Source organism: Catharus ustulatus, chromosome 7 (genome assembly GCF_009819885.2).
Source record: "Catharus ustulatus isolate bCatUst1 chromosome 7, bCatUst1.pri.v2, whole genome shotgun sequence".
Lineage (NCBI taxonomy): Eukaryota > Metazoa > Chordata > Aves > Passeriformes > Turdidae > Catharus > Catharus ustulatus.
The window spans coordinates 24307522-24327362 of NC_046227.1; the positions used below are offsets into that span (position 1 = coordinate 24307522).

General features: G+C 44.1%; 1 protein-coding gene across 1 annotated transcript in view; it reads left to right on the forward strand.

Moving 5' to 3' along the window:
• Nucleotides 1-19841, forward strand: part of MARCHF4 (membrane associated ring-CH-type finger 4) — a 100847-nt gene that overhangs the window by 2431 nt on the left and 78575 nt on the right. The gene's annotated exons all lie outside the window — the stretch shown is intronic.

Here is a 19841-nt window from a genome sequence, read left to right on the forward strand (position 1 = left end):
TGCATCTCGGTAGTGTTTCCCAAGGGGGTGTGGGGTGGAGGCGTGCTCCCTCCTGTTCTGCTTCCCGGCAGCCTTGCCCCGGGCGCTGCTGCCCAGCCTCAGAGCCGTACAGCTGTGGCACGGGAGGAGGGACGTGCTGACACCTTCACGGAGCGGAGCGCATCTCAGCAAGGCAGGCTCTTTGGTGCTTTGTGGGTACCCAGTTGCGATGGTGGCAAAAGTGATGCAAAGGAGGAGTTTCATGCGCTCTTTGCTTTTAAAAATACAACTTCGGTCTGTACAAAGCACGTGGCAGGAGACAACCCCACTTCAGTGTTTCCCAGGGGATGGCTAGTAGGAACTGTGCAGGTGCTCCATCGCTCCCATGCTCCCGGTTGCACTATCTGCAGGGAAACACGGCTGGCTACAATTGTACCTGCTAAAGCTGCAGCCCTGAGATGCTCCGTGGTACAGACTGAGGTTGGGCCAGTGAAGTTGCCCTCCACCACACAGGACAATGAAACAAATGCAACCATGCTAGAATAAAAGATCCCACTCTGGAGCATTATTCTCCATATTTAATGACAATTAAAAGCATCTCACATACTTTCAGGCTGGCAACTTCCTTACAGTGATGTACCCAGCAACATTTGTACCTAACATGACACAGCTTGCAGGTGCAAGGAAGGCTGCAGACCTCTGCTTGTGGGATCAAGCCCATATGTGCAGATAACCACTATTACTCAGGATAATTCCATTACCTGTCACAATAGGGGATCCTTGTATGAGAAAGGATTGAAAAGTTCAACTTGACTATTTCCATTTTGGGCACAGATTCTGGCACACAAGGTGATATATTGAAATCTTATGCAAAATGGGTTTTACCCCAGGTGTTCTTTCCCCTTCATGGACCTATGTGCTCTGCTAAGGAGAAAACCAGTTGTCATTTAAAAGTGGCCATGCTCTGGCACACGTCCTGCCTTTCCCAATATTGCCTACATCTGTAATGCAGTGGTTGTGCCTTCCCTTATGTTGGTTTGAGGATGGTGGCAATGGATGCTGGGCTTCCATTCCTCCTTGAGAGAAGTGGGATCTGCCACCAGCTGATGCCAGTATCCCCAGCCCTGCTGGATGTGTCATACCAGGGGTTCCATAGGTCACAGCTCAGTGGACTGTAGCCTTCTCTAATGGTTTATGCAGCTCGCAGATAGCCGTGAGACACAGTTCTCACCATGGGTTTTCAAATAGGAGTGGGAGAAATAATTATTTTTGGAGATACTGTATACCTTCTTCTCTTGCTTGTCTTGTCCCCTTATCTTCTAAAAGTTGGAAGCCATGCAATTCATGGGAATTTGCACTATTCCACATTTCTAGTACTCTTCCCTGGCTTGCCATTCTGCCTGTGTACACAAGACGTAGCACCTGCGAGGTTAGCTTACCTGTCAGAGCCTAAACAGAATTAAAATAGAGGTAGCTTGCTTCTTTGGAGAACATTACTGCTTGAAAATAACTGGATGTTAATTTTCACACTGAAAACCAGTGTAGGTTGCATTGTAAAAGTGAGACTATTTGCTGACCATCTGCCAGCCTACCTGAGTGAGGAGTTGAGCAGACGTGACTGGCATCTCATAAGACTTTCACTAGGATTTCTCTTTTTTGATTCTCACAGTTTCTGACCAATACAATGAGATATTTGCAGCTGGATTCTGCTACTCGTCCTTGAGCAGTACCTTGTTCTGCAAATAATTTTTTGTTCACCGGCATTGCTTGAGGAGTATTTGAAACCTTTTGCCCCTGCAGCAGCTGGGAAGCACAAGTCATTATGGAGGCCCAAACTGTGGGGTTTTAAAGCACAGCCAGATCCTGACACAGCTTCCTGGAAGTACAGTTCAGAATAACTGAGCACTGAATTGGTGCAGCTGATGTCAAGACCTGCAGTTTGGTTTATTTGGTGCTTGTGTCAATAAAACTCCAACAGGGCTAAATCCCACATTCCTTGTTCCTTTTTGTTGTGGTGCTTATTACTGGTTTAGCCTTTATTTCCCATTTGTTTTACAACTCAACAGCTGACCAAAGACTCTTCATGTTTTGGACCCTCACAACTGTAAAAGTCATATTATTCTATACCACCCCTCTCAAGATCCTAATGAAAATGTATCTGCTTGGAAACAAAATATAATTGCTAGTTCTTTACTCTGCAGATTAATAACAATTACAGATCTAAACAGTATTTTATTTACCTGTCAAAACCATCTGAATTTGCTGCAGCTGTGGGCAAATTTGCAGGGCTGCATCACAGTAGCAAGAACAAAAGCCTTCATTATAATTTGACTGTTAGGCACTCTAAGCTTATTTACTCAGATAAAGTGACAGTGAGTCTCCAAAAGATGTTTTAATCCTGTTTTGATATAAAAAAAATCCCAACCAAAACAACAACCGAAAAGGTTTCTTAGTAATCTGGTTTTGCAAGTAGATTTTATTTAATATCTAATGCAAAATAAAATTGGTAGGGATTTTTGCTTTAAATATATGATTGCCCAACATGCATGATACTTCAGGCTACTGAATTGCTTATATCTTAAGCTCCTCATGTTGGTTTGTGGCTCTTATGGGTAAGCTGATTCTTTCATTTTAAAATGTGCTGAGGACCGTAGGAAGGAGGAAAGCTCATTATTGTGAAACTGTTCTGATCCTTATATGCTAGTCAAGAGAAACCAGGGATGCAGGCAAGAAGAGAGTGGATCTGATGACCAGGGGATTGCAGCATCTGGGCTCATGTTTTGAGGGCGTGAAGAGCAAACTCTTCTCAGGTCTGACAGTTGAAAAAGGCTGCTGCTTTCATTGAAAATGAGAGCTAAACATCATTGAAGCTGAGGGACTGAACTCAGCTCTTGGCAATGGCATTTCCTTTTGGGGACTTGCTCGGCATTTTCGAAGGTTTCAATGACTGAACGTCCTGCACCATTGTGTCAGCAAATTCTGAGAGCCTGGATTGAGTGGCAAAGCTCTCGGGAGAAAGTGAGGAAGAAAAATGCTGGAGTATTTTCTTCTGTTTTGGTTAATGCTTAGTGTTTGCAGAATTTTGTCTGCTTTCCTGGATCTCTGACAATGTTCTGCAAGAGAAAGAAACTGAGATGAGCTCCTCTCTCACAAATGTTTTATAGTATTTGTTATGGTTCCAATCTGAAAGCAAGTCATGGGGTTTAGCAGGAAAAGACTTGGGTGAAGAGTCCCTTCACATCAGGGGATAAACTTTACCCACATCACGAGGAGTTAGCAGTGCTGTGGAGTTTAGGATCTCAGAAGTGGTTCTAGCTGTGCTGAAATTAAATAGAAAAACATTCTTAAATGAAACTGAGATAATTTGGAAAGCCGTATGTTTCAAGGTTCGCTTGTTATATTGTCAGTTAGAGTGTGTGCACATCTTTATTACCTATCATTTTCAGTCTGTGTTTCTGTTTCTCTTTTTTGGGGAACGATGTGGAAAGATGGAGATTTGAAAAGTCAGTAGTGGTAGATTTGGTTGGCTGTGGAGGATCAGAGAGAACAGATTGTGGACTCTTACCTGCAGGTTGCTAGCTTGGACTTAGCTCATTATTCAGTAGAAATGCTTGGATGAAGACTATACTTCCCATCAAATTTCCTGCTAGACTTTTGGGACACCAGCTCCTTAACATGAGGACATGAAGACCTTCAAGAAAATTGGAAGGGAAGACAACTTATAATGGATATTAAGACATGCATTTCTACGTGATACGTAACTGGGCTGTGGAGCTCCTTGCTGCAGGACAAAGAGCTAAAGTTTAATGAAGGATTACAAAACTGTGTGATTATTATGAATATCTAGAGTCGTTACAATTAATGATAACACTTCTGAAAGTAAAACTCATGTTTTCATCAGAAGCCAATCTAGAGATCAGGTCAGACTGACTAGGAGCAGGGTCCTGGGGCTGGTGTCTTGCCTCACAGCTCACCAGCCTCCTGTGTCTGACCAGTGAGATCCACCCCTGCAGGTTCATGTCTGGATTTCATGCTCATGTAAGGTAGTTTCTTCAGTGTCTAGGCACTTGCCATGTTCAAGACTTCTCTAGAATTAAAGTGACCCCAAATTACTCATCCAGGAGTAACACATTCTTGGGGGCCCTGTGTAGGATCAGGGAATGGTCAGTACCCTTGAACAACTGACCATTAGCATGTGTGACTTGAAATAACTCAACCCCTTCCTGGTACAGACATGAGCAGAAAGCATCATCAGCTCCCTGCATGGCATGGTCTGCAGAGAAGGCATGAGCTAAGGTCAGGTATACACACTGGTCTCTCAGCAGCACAGAGGAGTGGAGGAGGTCTCTGGGATGCCTGATTTCTGTAGCGTTGCAAGATTGAGGAAAATGAAGTGCTAGAGTGAGACAAAGAGGAGAAGAGGAAGTCTGTGCCAGAATTCAGGGCACAAGTATGACAATGAATGAGTGGAAGAAGAAACAACTGTGCAACCAGTATCACAAGCGTGTCCAAAGCCCAGAAAAACTTGCAAATATGGATGCTGGTACTTCACAGGATCTGTCCAAACTGGCTAGACCATCAGGACACTGTTTTCAAGCATGCTGAATCACATGACAGTGCAGGCTCCCCATCCATGTCCTTTTCATAGGTGTGTTCCCAAAGGATTCATTTACTTGGAGTTAGAAGGAGAATCATTCATTACAAAACAGCCAGTCCTGCTAAAACTGAAGAATAAGAGATGCTAGAATGCAGCTGTTTAGATTTCAATCTGTATATTGTAATTTATGGTGGGAGGGAAGAGAGGATGCTTCCTGTGGCATTCAGTTCATCTCTCTGCCTTCCCATCTTTGTATCTTAACACCTCTGTAGCTGCCTCTCCTGTTTCACCTGTCCCAGGATGAAATCATGTACAGTGTACAGTGCAGAGGCAGAACATTCTTGGCTTTGGCAAAAGCTTTGCTTGAGCCATCAACTGAATGGAGCCCAGGATGTCATCTATTTTAGATTTAGTTGCTGTTGCCACAGAGTTGATTGGCAAAGCTCCCATTAACTTCAACAGCAAAAGTGTAGGCATCCAGTAGCAGGGACCTGACCCCTGTATTTCAATAATGTTGTGCACACAGCGGGGTTTCTATAAATAATAGTGAAAGTCACTAATCCCATTGACTTTTAATTGCTCTGGAAGACAAGGTTTTCACCTTTTGTGCCTGCTGAAACTCTGATGCCTGACCCATTTATTTCAGTGCCACTAGCTAGCCTGAGCAGCAGTTTTTCTTTTCTTTCACTTTTCCCTCTATAAAAGGCTTCATGAAGGAACTTGTCTATGTTTGTGTCACTATTTCTTAAATATACATTTCAGGCCATGATTAACAGTGGCTGATGTCAGTTAGTGACAGAAGAAGCAATGCAAAAGCATGTTGCTCCATTGTTTGCATCTGTAGAGTCACTGTTATTTCCACAAAGGCAACATTTGCCTCTGGAAAGGCTCTGTTCCTGCATTCAGGCTGTCTTTCAAACAAAAATTCATTCCCAGCAAGGGCCTCCTCTGTGGCAGTCATTTGCAGTCTTTGCTTTTGGTGTTTTTCCATTCAAGGCTGGCCCAGTCCAGAAGTCAGAAATGGTTATGCCAAAAATCTGTGATACTGTGTATCCTCTGTGCCTGCTGCACGTCTCCATTCCTCCTAGGCTTGTAGTAAGATTATAAGATGTACTGTAATTGTTAGTGTTCCATACCTGTGACCATCCCTCCTTTTATTATCTTCTTGCCAAAGGAATAAAGCCATGTGATGGTGTTAGCTGTTCCAGGTTATGCTCAGCAGCCCTCCCCTAAACCTAACCTGGCTAATGTCGGCCACATCTGGCAGAGAGTGCAGATCTGAAAGGCATAAATTCCTGTATGCTTCATGAAACCTACCTGGATGAAGAAGAAGAAAGCTAGAAATGTCCTGCTGAGGGAGAGATTATAGCATTGTCTGTGCTAGACACTGTAGAGCCCATGGAGGACAGAGCTTCAGATGGAACAGCAGCTGTAAGAGGAATGTGTATCCCATTAGACAAAAAAAGAAGAACCCCAACACGATATGGTTTCCATGGGAAACCAGACTTACAGAATAGCTTAACTTTTTATCTTTCTCCTTTTCCTTTGTTAATCAGAATTGCTTACCTAAAATGACTTTCTTATCTTCCCCCATCTTTTCACAACCTACCTTTTATTCTTTTCTGATTTATCACTGGTTACAGTAGAACAGATTACACTGTTGGCAGTGGAGAGTGATGAGCGATGACTTTTTTCTGGTGAAGAAAGTAACAGCAGAACCTGGAAACCTATGAAGATAATAAATGGACTGTCCCCATGCCCCTCTGTGAATAGTGATAAGGCAAAATCATGGTGGGCAGACTGCTTCTAGTGACAAGGCCCCTATACTGAAATTCTCACACATCTTCTGTCATGTCATTTCTTGTTCTTTACAGTCTTGGGTGGTTTTCTCTCACCTCTTCTTCCTTCCTTTCTTTTTGGCCAAAGCCAATTGACACATCAGAGCTTGGTCCCATCCATCCTGTCTGGCTCTATCTGCACAGTTTCTCCTATGGTCTGTGTACCATCAAATCCAAGCCTCCTCTCTGTGCAGCTTGGAACTCTGGTGCCATCACTCCCAACAGTCACGCAAGCTTAACTTGCTTCCTTGGGTGGGGAGTGAGGGATGGGATGGTACAGAATGGGAGAATGATACAAAAAAAGAAGGGTTTGCGTATTATTATTAGGAACCAGGCTGTGCTTGGGGAAAACTATGTAAACCCCATGAAGGAAGGGTAGTTCTATCTTGAAAGGATCTCTGAGAAAGTTTTGTCTCCTCTGTAGAATAACTTTGTAGGGAACATCCATTTTGGTCGGACAACTGAACTGTCAGGCATACTTTTTTCCATGCAGTGACAGACATATGCAAAACAACTTTGCAGAACAGGAGAGAGAAAATAAACTTGATTTTCAACCAGTTTGGAGGCCAAGGACTGCTACAGTCTTTGTGGTCTCTTTGCCATGTTGCTCTTAGCAGAAGGTTACCTTAGCAGAAGGACTGCTTGACTGTCAGTGTGTTCATGTTTAAGGTAAGGCCATGAGGTCACCTTTCCCATGCAAAAAGTACGTGCCATTAGCCTAGAGGTCAGTGCTAGAGGCCCCTCTAAGGTTTGTAGTGCACTAAGTTTTTGGAGGTGTTTGCCCTCACCATTTGCAGACAGTCCTGCAGCTGCCGCCTCTGTCAAGTCATTCCCTGGGATTGCTGCTGTAATCTCTGGTACTGTGTAGGTTTAGCTTCTGTTTAATGTGTGCACTGATCATGCCCAAGCATGGGGCAGTGCTCAGTTCTCAAGAGATCTACCAGTCAAAAATCCTGACAGAGGCTGACCTAACCAGTTCTTAAGGATGGGCATAGTTGGAGAACCTAACTTTCCTGCTGCTGCTTATTTCTTCTTGCCCTTTCCTTTTTTCCCTATCAGTATCTGAAGGTATTTTCCAGTAGTTGGATGTAAATACAGTGAAAATTCATATTTTCAGGATTTTACAAATTTAAGTGACAACTGAAGCCGTAACACTCCTTCATCTTCTCAAGGCCAAACAATCCCAATTCTGCCTTTGCTTTTATGATGTTTTTTCTAGACTACTAATCATCCTTGCTGTTACCCTTACCAAATGGTCCATATTTTGCCATGAATGCACTGGAAGCAATTATCCAGCTGAATCCTCCTCAGTGCTGAGCAGGCAGAAAGGTTTTGAATCCTGTTTAACAGGTAGCAGAAGTCATCCATTCCAGGCTAATGTTCACCCTCTTTATTTATTCATTTATTTAGGGAACACAGATGATTATTGATTGTTACTCAGCTCGTGATCTCCATGTCCTTCAGAGCTGCTTCTTGGCCAGTCCTCCACCCTGGCTCTGTGCAGCTGGCATTACTGCACTGGTGGAGGAGCTGCATTTGGCCTTACTGAATTGCATCCATTTTCCCAAGTAGCAGCCTGCAGGAGAGCCTGCAGATGCAGTAAGCATTAAGTCTTTTGGCTCTTCAGATCATTAATGACTTGAGCTCTTCTGCCTTGCCTCCTGAGGAGAGCTGGAAGGAAAAGGCTGGAGGAGCAGTTGTGTTTTTCTTTAGTGATCCTGTGACTGCCATAGGTAAGACATGGATTGACTGGTCCTGTCACTGCTCACTTACAGCAGCCACGTGGAGAAAGAGTGAATGGATCCTCATTACTTCAGTTCAGGTGTCTGCTCTCTGCCCGAGTTAAAGCCACTCTCAGCAAGGCTGAATATGATTTTCCTGACACATTCAGGCCTCTAGCCGGTCCTGTTTGAAATGTTACCCACATCACCCACTTCTCTCCTGCTTCTTCAGTCACTTTATGGATGGGGTGGTTCACATTTCCTCCTAGCACTGTCACTTGGGGCATTAACCCTATGCCCAGCTTAAGCTTATTTTCTCTCATGTCCTGGCTGTGTACTCGTGTTGTGTTCATTTGCTTTCTCTAGGGTTGCACAGACACTTGCTCAGATCCTTATTTTTTGCTTTAATTACTGTGATCCCTTCCTCTCCAATTTCCCAGCACAGGCATTGTCCTGCTTCAGAGGAGTCAAAACCAAGAAGCTCACTTCTTTCACTGGTATCTTGATGAAAGAAGTGGTTTTCCAAGAACTTCCATGTGCATCCCACAGCATCCCCTGTCCTTACTGGAGTTCTTTACTCCAGTTCTCAGTGTTTGGGAGAGCTAAAAAAAGCCATGTGGAAGGACCTGTTGAAGACATAACACACAGCATCAGCGTGCAGGAATCCTGCTGGCACTTCACCCACATCACATCAGCACCTACCCTGGCAATTTCCTGCAGGTGCTGAACTAAAGCTCAGTGGATGGTTTGCGCTTCCTGCAAGTACAGGGCCATGGGCTAAACCTGCCCCTCCAAACACCCCAGTGCTTTTTAATTCTTCTTCTTCTCTGTCTGATGTCTTGCATGACCTTGCACTGTCTGATGAATTAAGCACTTCCCTTTCCTTTTTTCCCTTGTTAAGCACACTAGGACCTGTCAGGGCTTAAGGTGCTGGAGAAGTACAAGAATATTATTATCCCATTCCAAGTGATATTAAAAGAACATTAAGACGGATCAGATGAGCATTCAAGAAAAGTAGGCAATGATAAAATACTGTATCAGAGAGAAATAGCAGTTAAGTAATTAAAGAGTGGGTTTCCACAAGAGGCAGAAGGAGAGTTATGGGTGCTTCTGGTCTCCTGACCATTCTTTATTTTAATAGTATGGTAACCTTTACAGGATGTCAATATGTCAAGCATTGTACCAAGAAGTGAAGCAAAGGCTTTTCTTGCCCTACAGAGTTCACATTTTAGGACATAAAACCCCAACATTTCCTTAACATTGAAAAGGCAGGCATTCTTACAAGATTTAAGGCTAGAGGGAGTTACTGGGTTAGTCTAGTCTGAACCTCTCTGTAATAGCAGTAAAATAAGTTCCCTCAATGAAATTCCTGCTTGAAGCTTAATAGCTGTGCAAGGACTGGAGAAGAAATATCCCCTCTTGATTTTCAGATCTCCAACAATGGGAAATTTTTGCAGTGCCCAAGGAGAAAATCTGGGGATACAGAGAACTGAAACTGTCTTTGCATATCAACTTTTGTCTTTTCTGTCACAGAGAGAACTGTGTACTGTGTGCATCCTTAGAAACCAGCTTCAAAAACCCTTGGGCTAGCTGGCAGAGAAGATTTCCCTCATGGAAAAAGTTCTGTGTTTGAAGACAGTTTTATTCCACATCAGATTAAAAGCAAGAAACTTTCAGTCTGGAAAAACACTCATGGGATTCAGCTAGTTAGGAAAAAAACAGTTCATAGCCTCCTCTGACATATGAGAGCAGAAGTGCTGTCACCTACATTTAACCCACATCTGGAAAATGTTCTTCATAGGCAGGATGGCTACATCATTTCTAAGAAAAACATTTTTAGAGCCCCCATAGCCTGAAGTTGAGTACTCCTTCATAAAGTCCAGCTTGCTAAACTGTCATGACCTGGCCCAGCTGCCATTGTTATTCCCTTTCCCACTCCTTATGATTTATTTCTTGCCCTTATCACAGACATGTGGGAAAGTTCTTGGCCTTCCCATCATGCAGCTATTAATGAGATTTCCTCTCTCATCTTTTTCTTGGTATGCCAGACAGGAGCTTCATCTCTTTGAAGATGTGCTCAGGCATTCAGTGCAAATGTCAGGTGATGGAGACAATTCTGAGTTATAACTCATGTCCAAAAAAATCACACAACCTCAGAATATTTTAGGATTTAGGGAACCTCAGGAAATCATCCTGTTCAACTTCCACTCAAGCAGATCTGACCAAATCAGGTCTCCAGATCTCCAGAGATGGACAATTCCAAGGACAGTTATTCCACTCATGTCTCTGGACACCAGATTAAATATTTTACATCCCTTGTGGTAAAATTGGGAGGGGGTGTATATTTTTTATTTATAATCATAATTTCTTGTGTTTCAAATTGTATCTATTTCCTCTTGTGACCATACACCTTGGAGAAGAGTCTGGCTTTCTTGCTGTACCATGAGATGGCTGAAGACAGCAGTAAGATCTCCCCTTAGCTTTTACAGTGATTGTAGGAGGAGCTGTGCAAAAGAAAGGATTAAATGTCTGCTCTAACTCCCCAGAGTGGATTTGGACAAGGGCTGAGATTTGTGTAATGGTAGTCAGATAAATACCAAGGGAAAATACCTGCCCATCTATAGCTTGAAGAATAAGAACAAACATTGCTAATAATAGCAAAAGCTCAGTTATTTCTCTTTGTCATAGCCAGGACATTTCTTGATCCAACAATCACTAAACCTCAAGAAGCTGATTCTATTTTAAATCTGAGTCTTATAGAAATACTGGTTGCAGAAAACCTTGATTGAGCAAGAACTGTTTTTGTTTAAATTGAACAGAAGGATGAGCAAAAAGAGATCTGTAACTAAGGTTTTCAACTTTTCAGAGGCAGATTAAAAAAAATTAGGAATCTCTAAAAATATGCTATATAGCAGAAATTTATTACACGTTGTCTTATTACTACCAAAACAGCCATTAGTCTCTTCATAACAACAAAAGCATTCTGTTACAATTGCTGCTTTCTGGAGTCTTAGAGTAATCCTCCCTTCTACAGGCCATTTTTGTTTTCTGCCTTCAATTTATTTGCCTGGAAAGCTGTTCAAAACCTGTCCCAAGATATGTTTTAATACAAAGGAAAAATATTCTCTCTTTCTTACTTGCCTCCCTAAGCATCAGTGCTTATCCATGTCAGTTCTGTTTATAAGTTCATGAGATGCACTCCATGACATTTAAACTTCTCTGCCAAACCCAACCACCTTTAACAAATAAAGATTGCAGTACTCTTAAGCTCTTATGAGTTGCCTGAAAATATATGGCCAAGTGGTGCATACTGCCCACACTGGGTTGTGATGCCGTGGAGGGGAACTGTTGTAAGAGACCTGTCCCTACTGGACATCAAAAAGCCACTTTCTACCAGGCACAAATCAGGGGAACATACACAATGTTTGACTCCATTGCTCTGAGAACTTCTGGTTCTGCTGTTGTCTTTGCTTTTAATTCTCTTTACTAAAAGACAAGAAAAAGATCCATCTTCCAGCAGAAGCAGAACTAGCAAGTTTGAAGTCAATACTGGAATATTTCAGAAGACTGTACATTTAGGAAACCTAGGGAACTGTGTAGTAAAAGTTCTAGAGGCTTCTCCACTGACCCCAGTCCAGGATCTGTTATTTCAAGTGCTCTTCACAACAGGGTGGTCACACACAGCCAAATGGTGGGACTTGCCCTTCAGGCAGCACAAAAAGGGAGGATGTTGATGCAGGCCCTTCCTAGGACTGCTTGAAAACCTGAAGAAACACCTTTGGTAGATGGCTGATGGCAGCAGCTCTTCCTGAAGCCTGCAGAACTCTATGTGTCACTCCATCACTGTAGAAAACTCATCTGGAGGGGAGGGCCAGGTGATCAGGGAAAGGATTGTAGTTAAGTGATCATGAATGGCAGGGAGAATATCAGAAATAATTCTGTGCAACTTAATAAGAGAAGGAACTTTGATCAGAGCCATCCAAAGTGCATCTGTCAGTAGGAAAGCAAACTAAGCTGCAGGGACTCTTCAGAAGTTCTTATTGCTCTAGTAAGCCAAAGGGGATGCAGAGGCTGCTACAGGCTTATGGATTTCCACGGAGCACTCCAAGAAGCTCCACATCAGAGATTATTTGCAAATGCAAGGCATACAAATGTGTGTGTGTAACTGAGCTGCTCTGCCTGTGTTTAGGAGGATCACAAATGTACAGGGTAAATGTTGTGATCTCTGAAGGTGGCAGGAGGTTTTCTACCATAGCATGGCTCTGCTTTCTGTTTGTGTTGGATCCAGTTATTTTTCCCTGTAATGGATATGAGAAGGCCTCTGAGATTGGGTTTCTGTGATGAAACAGAAGATGGAGGGACAGATGAAAGATGGAAAACACATGCTCTGCTTCTCTGATCAGCACAAGGTTCTGTTGCATCTGATGGAGCCTCATTCATTCATTCATTCATTCATTCATTCATTCATTCATTCATTCATTCATTCATTCATTCATTTCATTAATCCCTGCAATCCCAATGCCACCAAAAAAGCCTAGTGGCCTTCATCAACTCCTTGCTTCCTTGCATCCCAGTCCTACATTGCCCCATTTGTGTATTTCCTTCCATAGAATTTATAACTTCACCCCTCTCCAGGTGGTGTCTCTCCAACAGGGCAATATAACTCTCTCTTTTCCTACCAGATAAACTTTTGCCCCTGAGCACTGTGACTGGAGCAGCAATACCAGCCCTCCTAAGCTACAGGGAAGATTTTCACCTTCTCTAACTACATCCTGAATATTCCTAGTTTTTCAGCATGCTCTGCATTTTGGCCTGATTAGGCTATTTGTTCTGTTGTATTGCAGAGACGAGGAGCGGTGCTTAGGCACAGGAGAGTATGTTCTCTCTGTATCCTGTAAAATAAGAGAAAATTTGCTCAGCTGGAAATGAAACAAATTTGAGTTCAAAACTCACTTTGACTGACAACTGTTTTGCATTTTCGTGCAACCATCAGTACAGGCCAAGGTCTTTACCCCTATGTAAATGCTCCTAAGGCTGTCAGCTGTTTGTTTCACAGAGATACTGACTCAAAAAGAGGCTGTACAAATCCATGGAGATAGGAAAAACCATCAGGACTCCCCCCCATTTGGCATGCCCTGTACATGTTTGGAACAAATACTCACCCCAAGTCCCCTTTCTCAGACTGCCCTGTTCACCTGGTCAATAGTGTTTGATACCCTCACCTGTCATGGGCGGGTTGCAGCATGAGTAACAGCCCTTCCTGTGATTTAGACCCTTTCAAGGGAGAGAGAGAGTTTTGCCAGATATCCATCTACCTATAAATGCATATGGCATAATTGCTGGGACACAGCTGCACTCACGTGACCACCTTTAATCTGTTTCCTTTTAAATCACTACATTGCCTTGAGCTGTTTTTCTTCCCTCCTGAAATGTGCACAGCAGCATCAGCATGGCTATCTCCAGTGCACTGCTCTGCTTCGGGGCTCTCTGAGATGGGCAGAGGGGGACAGGGTTGCCATCAGCACAGCCCATGACCTCTCTCTGCAGAGTTCTGTGTGACTCCCAGGCAGCAGGCAGCCTGCAGGCGCTGCCGCAGCGTGTGCGGAGCCCAGCGCGCACCCCTGAGCAGGGACTGCCTGTGCCTGTGCTTGTGGCACTGTGCAGGAAGGCAGAGGCCACGTGCCTGAGCCAAATTGGATTGAGAAGGAGATTAAATGGTCATTTTTGGGTCACGTTTTCCTGCAGAGGGCAGATTGATGCCATATGCACATCTGGGCTGTGGAGCAGATGCAGCAGTTTCAGCTGCTGTGAGGAACTCTCCTGGAGAGCCCTGCTGGGCACACCACAGGGCTGGGACACAACACACCAGCCAAGAGCTCTCCCAGCCAGGGAGAGCTGCTCTCTGCCATTCCTGGTACATTTGTAGTGAGAGAGCTGCACTTTGCCTGTTTCTCCAGTAGTGTGTGTGGCATGGCCAGTGCAGTGTGGTGATTTGCAGTGTATCACAATTGTGCTGAATCACAATGGCTCACACATCAGGGCTCTGTGTCTTGTGGTTTTTCAATCCACTTACCAGTGTTCTGTGTCCATCCACTGAAAGAGATTTTTCCATCTGACTGGCCAGCTGTAAGTTCAGCAGGTCATGAAAGCAGGCTGACGTGGAAAGATCTAAAGTATGAAGATGGTTCAGAACTTGATTTAGGCTTGAGTACTTTCTGACACGGGGGTGTCAGGGCTATGACTGTGAAACAGTCATGAGCCCTTGCTGGATAATACAAGTGGTAAAGAAAACTTCCTGGCCATGTCAGAAAATGTCTAAGCAAATGGCACAGCGTGATACAGAGGAAAACTATGTGGCCTGCCTCCATGAGTGCTTGGAGAGGGCACCTCTGCTTTCTGCAGAGCCAGGGTTTGCCTTTCTGCTGAAGAAAAAGAAGTAGACTAGAAAGTGTGGGGAACTGAGCAGCTAACAACACAGTCCTCTCAGACGAGAGTTACCCTAGGAGATCAGAGTTAGCAAACCCCAGACTTTAGAGTCAGGGTGGCCTGGATAACAGGTCCCAGCCCAGGTGGAGAGTTGGTCTCTGGCTCTGAGAGGACACATTTAGAATATTTCCCACACTGGGATCACTTGACTAGAGGAGGTTCCTCTTCCAGTTTAAGTGAATGAAAGTGGATGAGCAGCAAACATGGATCTCAGCTTTTCCTCTGAGCTTTGTAAACAAGCTGTGATTCTGGGCACATCACCAAGGTAGGACACAGCTCTGAATTGCAGACACCTCAATGTGAGTGTCACAATGTAGGTGTCTGCATGTGGACTGGGTGTCTAGGCAGTGAAAAATCAAGAGCTTGAGTCATGCCCACGCAATGATTTCTTAGTGGAAAACATCTTGAGGTAGATAATCATGCCCCTAGTGAATGCAGGCAGCAGAGCTGGAGAGCCAGACACCTACATCTGCTCAGCTGACTCACTCCCAGGGCTCTGCTGTCAACACTGGCTAGACCTTCATCGATTATACAGGAACAAGGGCATCCAGTGCACACAGAGTCACCACATCTACATAGAGTATGTAGGACCCTTTCATGCCTCCATAAAGCAGGCTGGAAACTTTCACTTCTAGGAATGCTTTAAGGGATCCTTGCTCATCTACAAAATACTGAAACCACTTCAGCTAGGTGCTCTGCAAATGCTGAGTGTTCACATTATTATAAGTAAACAGCAGTTCAGAAATTTGTGAGCAACATTGAAGAGAAGTAAACAGATGGTAGAAGTTGCCAAGTAAGGCCACGCTGAAGTGATGAGCAAAAGTAAGTGTTAGAGACAGTCTGACATTTTTATAGCAAGGCAGATGCAGCCAGGATTTGAAGCATATAGCAATGAAACAGGGTTAAGAAGGTGAGCTGCCGTTTCTTGGCCAAGCTCCTGTTGGGCAGTCCCTTCTGTGCTCAAGCAGCACGTGCTCCTCATTGTTGGCCTTGCTAGACGGGATAATCATGGTGCAGTCACTCCAGTGGACAAGGCAGGAAAAGTGATGTTGTTTGTGGTGAGCTGTTGTGTGGGTGAGAAGAGATTTTAAATACAGGCTTGAAGTCACTGAGTGACACCAGCACTGGGCTGACTTGAACTGACTACTGCTAATTACTGAGAGAAAATTGACTCACTAAAAAACAATAATTGTCTTACATCTAATGGATGACTTACAGTCAAATAGAAAGCTACAGTCTTGGCATGGGGGACAAGGATAATGTGACAGACAGCCTGCAGCCTCACACATCTTTGGCAGAAATAGAGTTCAAAAGTTGTGCAAGACATGCTGTATTTTAATTAACAAAGCCCAGAAAAGCTGCTCTGCAAACCTAGGCAGAAACTGCATGAATACACCCTTCTCTTGGCAAAACACTGAAAATCCAGTCTGATGCTGTTAACAGCAAAAATCCTCTGAAAAGTCACTATTTTCCATTTTACAGTATCCAACAGGAATTGCTGCTGGAAACTCTCCTGTGGGGAGGGGAGACATCAGCAGAAGGGGTGTCCACAGAGAAACAATGACAGGGAGCAATTCTTGGGGAATGATGCAGTACACATGCGACAGGCACTTCTGAAAATTCATGTGTCTGTCAGAACCGATGAAACTATTTCCTGTTAGTGTGATAAGAATGTATTAAATATTTGCATGGGTTTACACAAGCATGGATTATAAGGAAAGCTCTTGTATATTAAGGGATTACATACTTTATTACAGTACATGCTACCTAAGTAGTACTGGGAACAGTTTTCACATGTGTGTGTGGGTGCTATAGGGGAACAGTAAGCAAAAGACAAATGGTTTATGGTGATCTTAGGTGCAATTTGGATGAACCAACATGGTTTTCCTATTTTTGGAATCCAGAATGATGTTTTCACCTTCATAAAGTGGCCTAAGTCAGTCTGAAATCTGATGGTGGTGAGGCTCTCATAATTTGGCTCTACCATGGTTCTTCGGCATGGGAGCACAGGGGATGTATCTCTGATCCTCAGATCACTTTTTATCCTTCAGCAGGTCATTTCCAATCTCTGTTTTGGGAGGGACAGTTCAGCAGACCTTGGCTCTGAATTTCAAGCTGCTGGACCAATTCAGCAGACAAAGATGTCTGATGGGAAGCAAGGCACTCAGCATCTTGGCAAACAGCACCATCAGTTCAATGTCATCTTTATTTTTTTAAATAAAAAGTTGAGTTGGTTGGCCCTTGAGTTACTGTTCATTATTTTCCCATGTGCATGTTGGTAATTCCTTGTTATTGGGTCATTTCTCTTTGTAAAGCACTTTAAGTACAGTTCAGCACCAGTGTGGGACATGCAATCCCTCAGACACTGGTGGCCTCCTGTTCACCTCTCTTTTTCTCACTCTCTTGCAATCACTTGAAAGTTTCCTTGAGCCCTTGCTGAGCTGGCTCACCCTTGACTCTAAATAGTAACAGCCTTAATCCAGGGGACTTCTCTAATCCCGGGGTCAGAGTGGGAAGCATGAGTGATTGGTCTGAGCAGCAAACCCATTTATGCAAAGTGTTTCTCTCTCTGAGCAGCATCGTTGAGGAAGGATGAGATTAGAAGGATATCACTGGCAAAGTGACTAAGAGATTTATCTTATTCATAGGCTTGGCTTGTACTTAAGGAATTTACATTATTGGGATTTTTTAAAAATCTGAGCTGGCTGAATCTATCAGTCTTCCAGCTGTGTCATAGATATCAAAGGCTTGTTGTTTCCTTCCTGGTTCCTACCTTGCAGCACCTACACATTGCTCCCACTGCTTTCTCTTGTTGCTTTTCTACACCTGCTTCCATATGGCAGGAGTACCACAGCCTCCTCCAAGTCCCTAAGAGATTATCATAAGGCAATTCAGTGTCAAGACACTTTCCCAGATATTCAGTCTGTTTTTTCTTTTGCTTAATTAATTTCTTCATTATTTGTCTAGTTAATCGTGTTGGGAATGATTAAGAAAGATGCATCTCCCTCTGACACTGATATGTCTGAATATTTATAATGAAGAAGAGTTAATGTCTTTGAAGCTTCTAAGTCAGTGATTCCCTCTGGAGCAGGAGCTGGGACAGATAATATTATGGACATAGGTATTTCTGTGTGTGTGTCCTGAGAAAAAATTCTCAGGAGCTCAGACCTCAGGGAACTCCTAGCCCAGATGAGATTGGCAATGCCAGCACAAGTGCCCCAGCTCACAACCATGAGCAAAGGCTGGAGTACCTTTGCTCCACTACAGCTGTGTATTCAGACAGGCTACTTGGGAAATTACATCAGCAAAACCCCACACTCCTCTGCTAATGAAGACTGACGCCTTGCTGGGGGGTGGATGAGGAGGGGGATGCTTGGCACACAGGAGGTGCACTGGGTAAAGGCTGTATGGAAAAAGACATGCAGTGCTGGAAGGCAGAACATCCATGGTGAGCAGTGTCAGGCTGAAGTCAGTTCAGAAACTGCATTTTCCCAACGTGGTGTCTCCCTGCACAGCAATTAAAACAGGAACAGCAGGGACATTCCCAAGGGAAGGAAAGAGGTGTCACTGAGGTTGAAAGAGAAGTCAGTGTCACTGAAAGAAGGTAAAGTCTTATCTGCAGACCTTTCCTCAGGATAAGGGTGACTGTCCAGTGTCTTGGTGATGTGTGTTCATGAGCAAGCTGAGCCAGTCCAAGACCCTGCAACTATAATGAGCAGCAACCTCAGCTCTGAATTTCCACCCTTTCCAAGCTTAGCACCAGTGACCATGCATCCAGACACTTGATCCCAAAAAATTTTTAGAATTCTGACTAGCTTTTTGTTGAATCAGATCCCCTACATGACCACCTAGTCACCAACAGCACTGGAAACGAGGCAGGGCAGCACATCTGGGAGGGCAGTGGGAAGGGGGAGAATGGCAACACAGACTTAGGGATAAACTGTGCCTAGAATTGCATCCCAATAACAAGAATTTAGCAAGTCCCTTTTAGCAACAATGAAGTATAAGTCACTTGAAGAAACTCTGCAGCAATTTCAAGGGGATTATTCTATATGCAGCCCAGAGATAAAGCAAACTTCCAGCTCAGCTCTTTAAGAAAACAAGCTCCTTGCCTGGCCTGACATCTGAATATCTGTCCCAGGAGGGAGTCCCTTTTACCTCTGTAAAAGGAAAAAGAAAGCCAGTGACACTTCTAGGCATGGAGCCATGCCATTTTTGTTCTTACACACTTTGCAGTTTTTCCCAAGTGACACTGAAGTTGTTCCTAGCTCAGGGAGGCAATGTCTTCTGGCCATCCTGGGAAGAAGGGCTGTATGAGGTGGTTGCAAGCTGAAATTTCAGAGATATCTTTCTTAGTGCCCAAATACTGCCCCAGCACAAAAGAGAGATTGACAATCTGGGCTAGTCCAGTGGGGGATGCTAAAATGCTAAAGGGACAGAAGCACATTATGTGAGGTGAGATGAGGTAGAGGGATTTGGACTTGTTCAGTCTGGCAACAAGAAGATGAAAAGGGAGATCTGCTGACTTCTACTCGAAGTCAGAGCGTAAAGACCTCAGAGCCAGAGGGGCACAGCAAAGGTCTAGAGACCATGGCACAAGCTGCAGCAAGGGAGGAGCTCATTGGATATACAGAAACAAACTTTCACAGTGAGAGCAGAGCAGTGCTGAGACAAGAACCCTGACATATGGTAGGATCTCAGTCTTCTGACATCTTGACAATACAGCAAAATGAAGCCTTGAGCAACCTTGGAGCTTGCCCAGGTTTGAGCAGGTTGGACAAAAGAAATCCAAATTCTCACCTAAATTCTGTGACTTTAAAAAAAAAAAAACAGGAGCTGAGGGGCCTGAGAAGTGGCTGCAATGTCACTGCTAGTAGGTTTTTGCCTTCTCACTCTGGAGAATGGTATTGCAGGGAGAAGATTGTTAAGCACGCAGAGATGTGAGCCCACCCACCTGCCTGCCTTCAAACACAACTGTGCCTGCAGCCATCTCAGGGTGTCCCAACTTCTGTCTGGCTGACCTTTGAACAAATGAGCTGGCCCAGCACAAGAGCTTCTCTTAATGAGCACAGCAAAGCTATGGCCTCTTGAACTGGTGGCAGCAGTCCAGTCAGTCCATGGCTGATGCCCAGGAAGTGCCTGTGCTCCCCACTCATGTTGTGGGGGCTGGTATTGCCATCCTTCACTTGCTGCACATTGAGATCAAATTAATGTCCAACT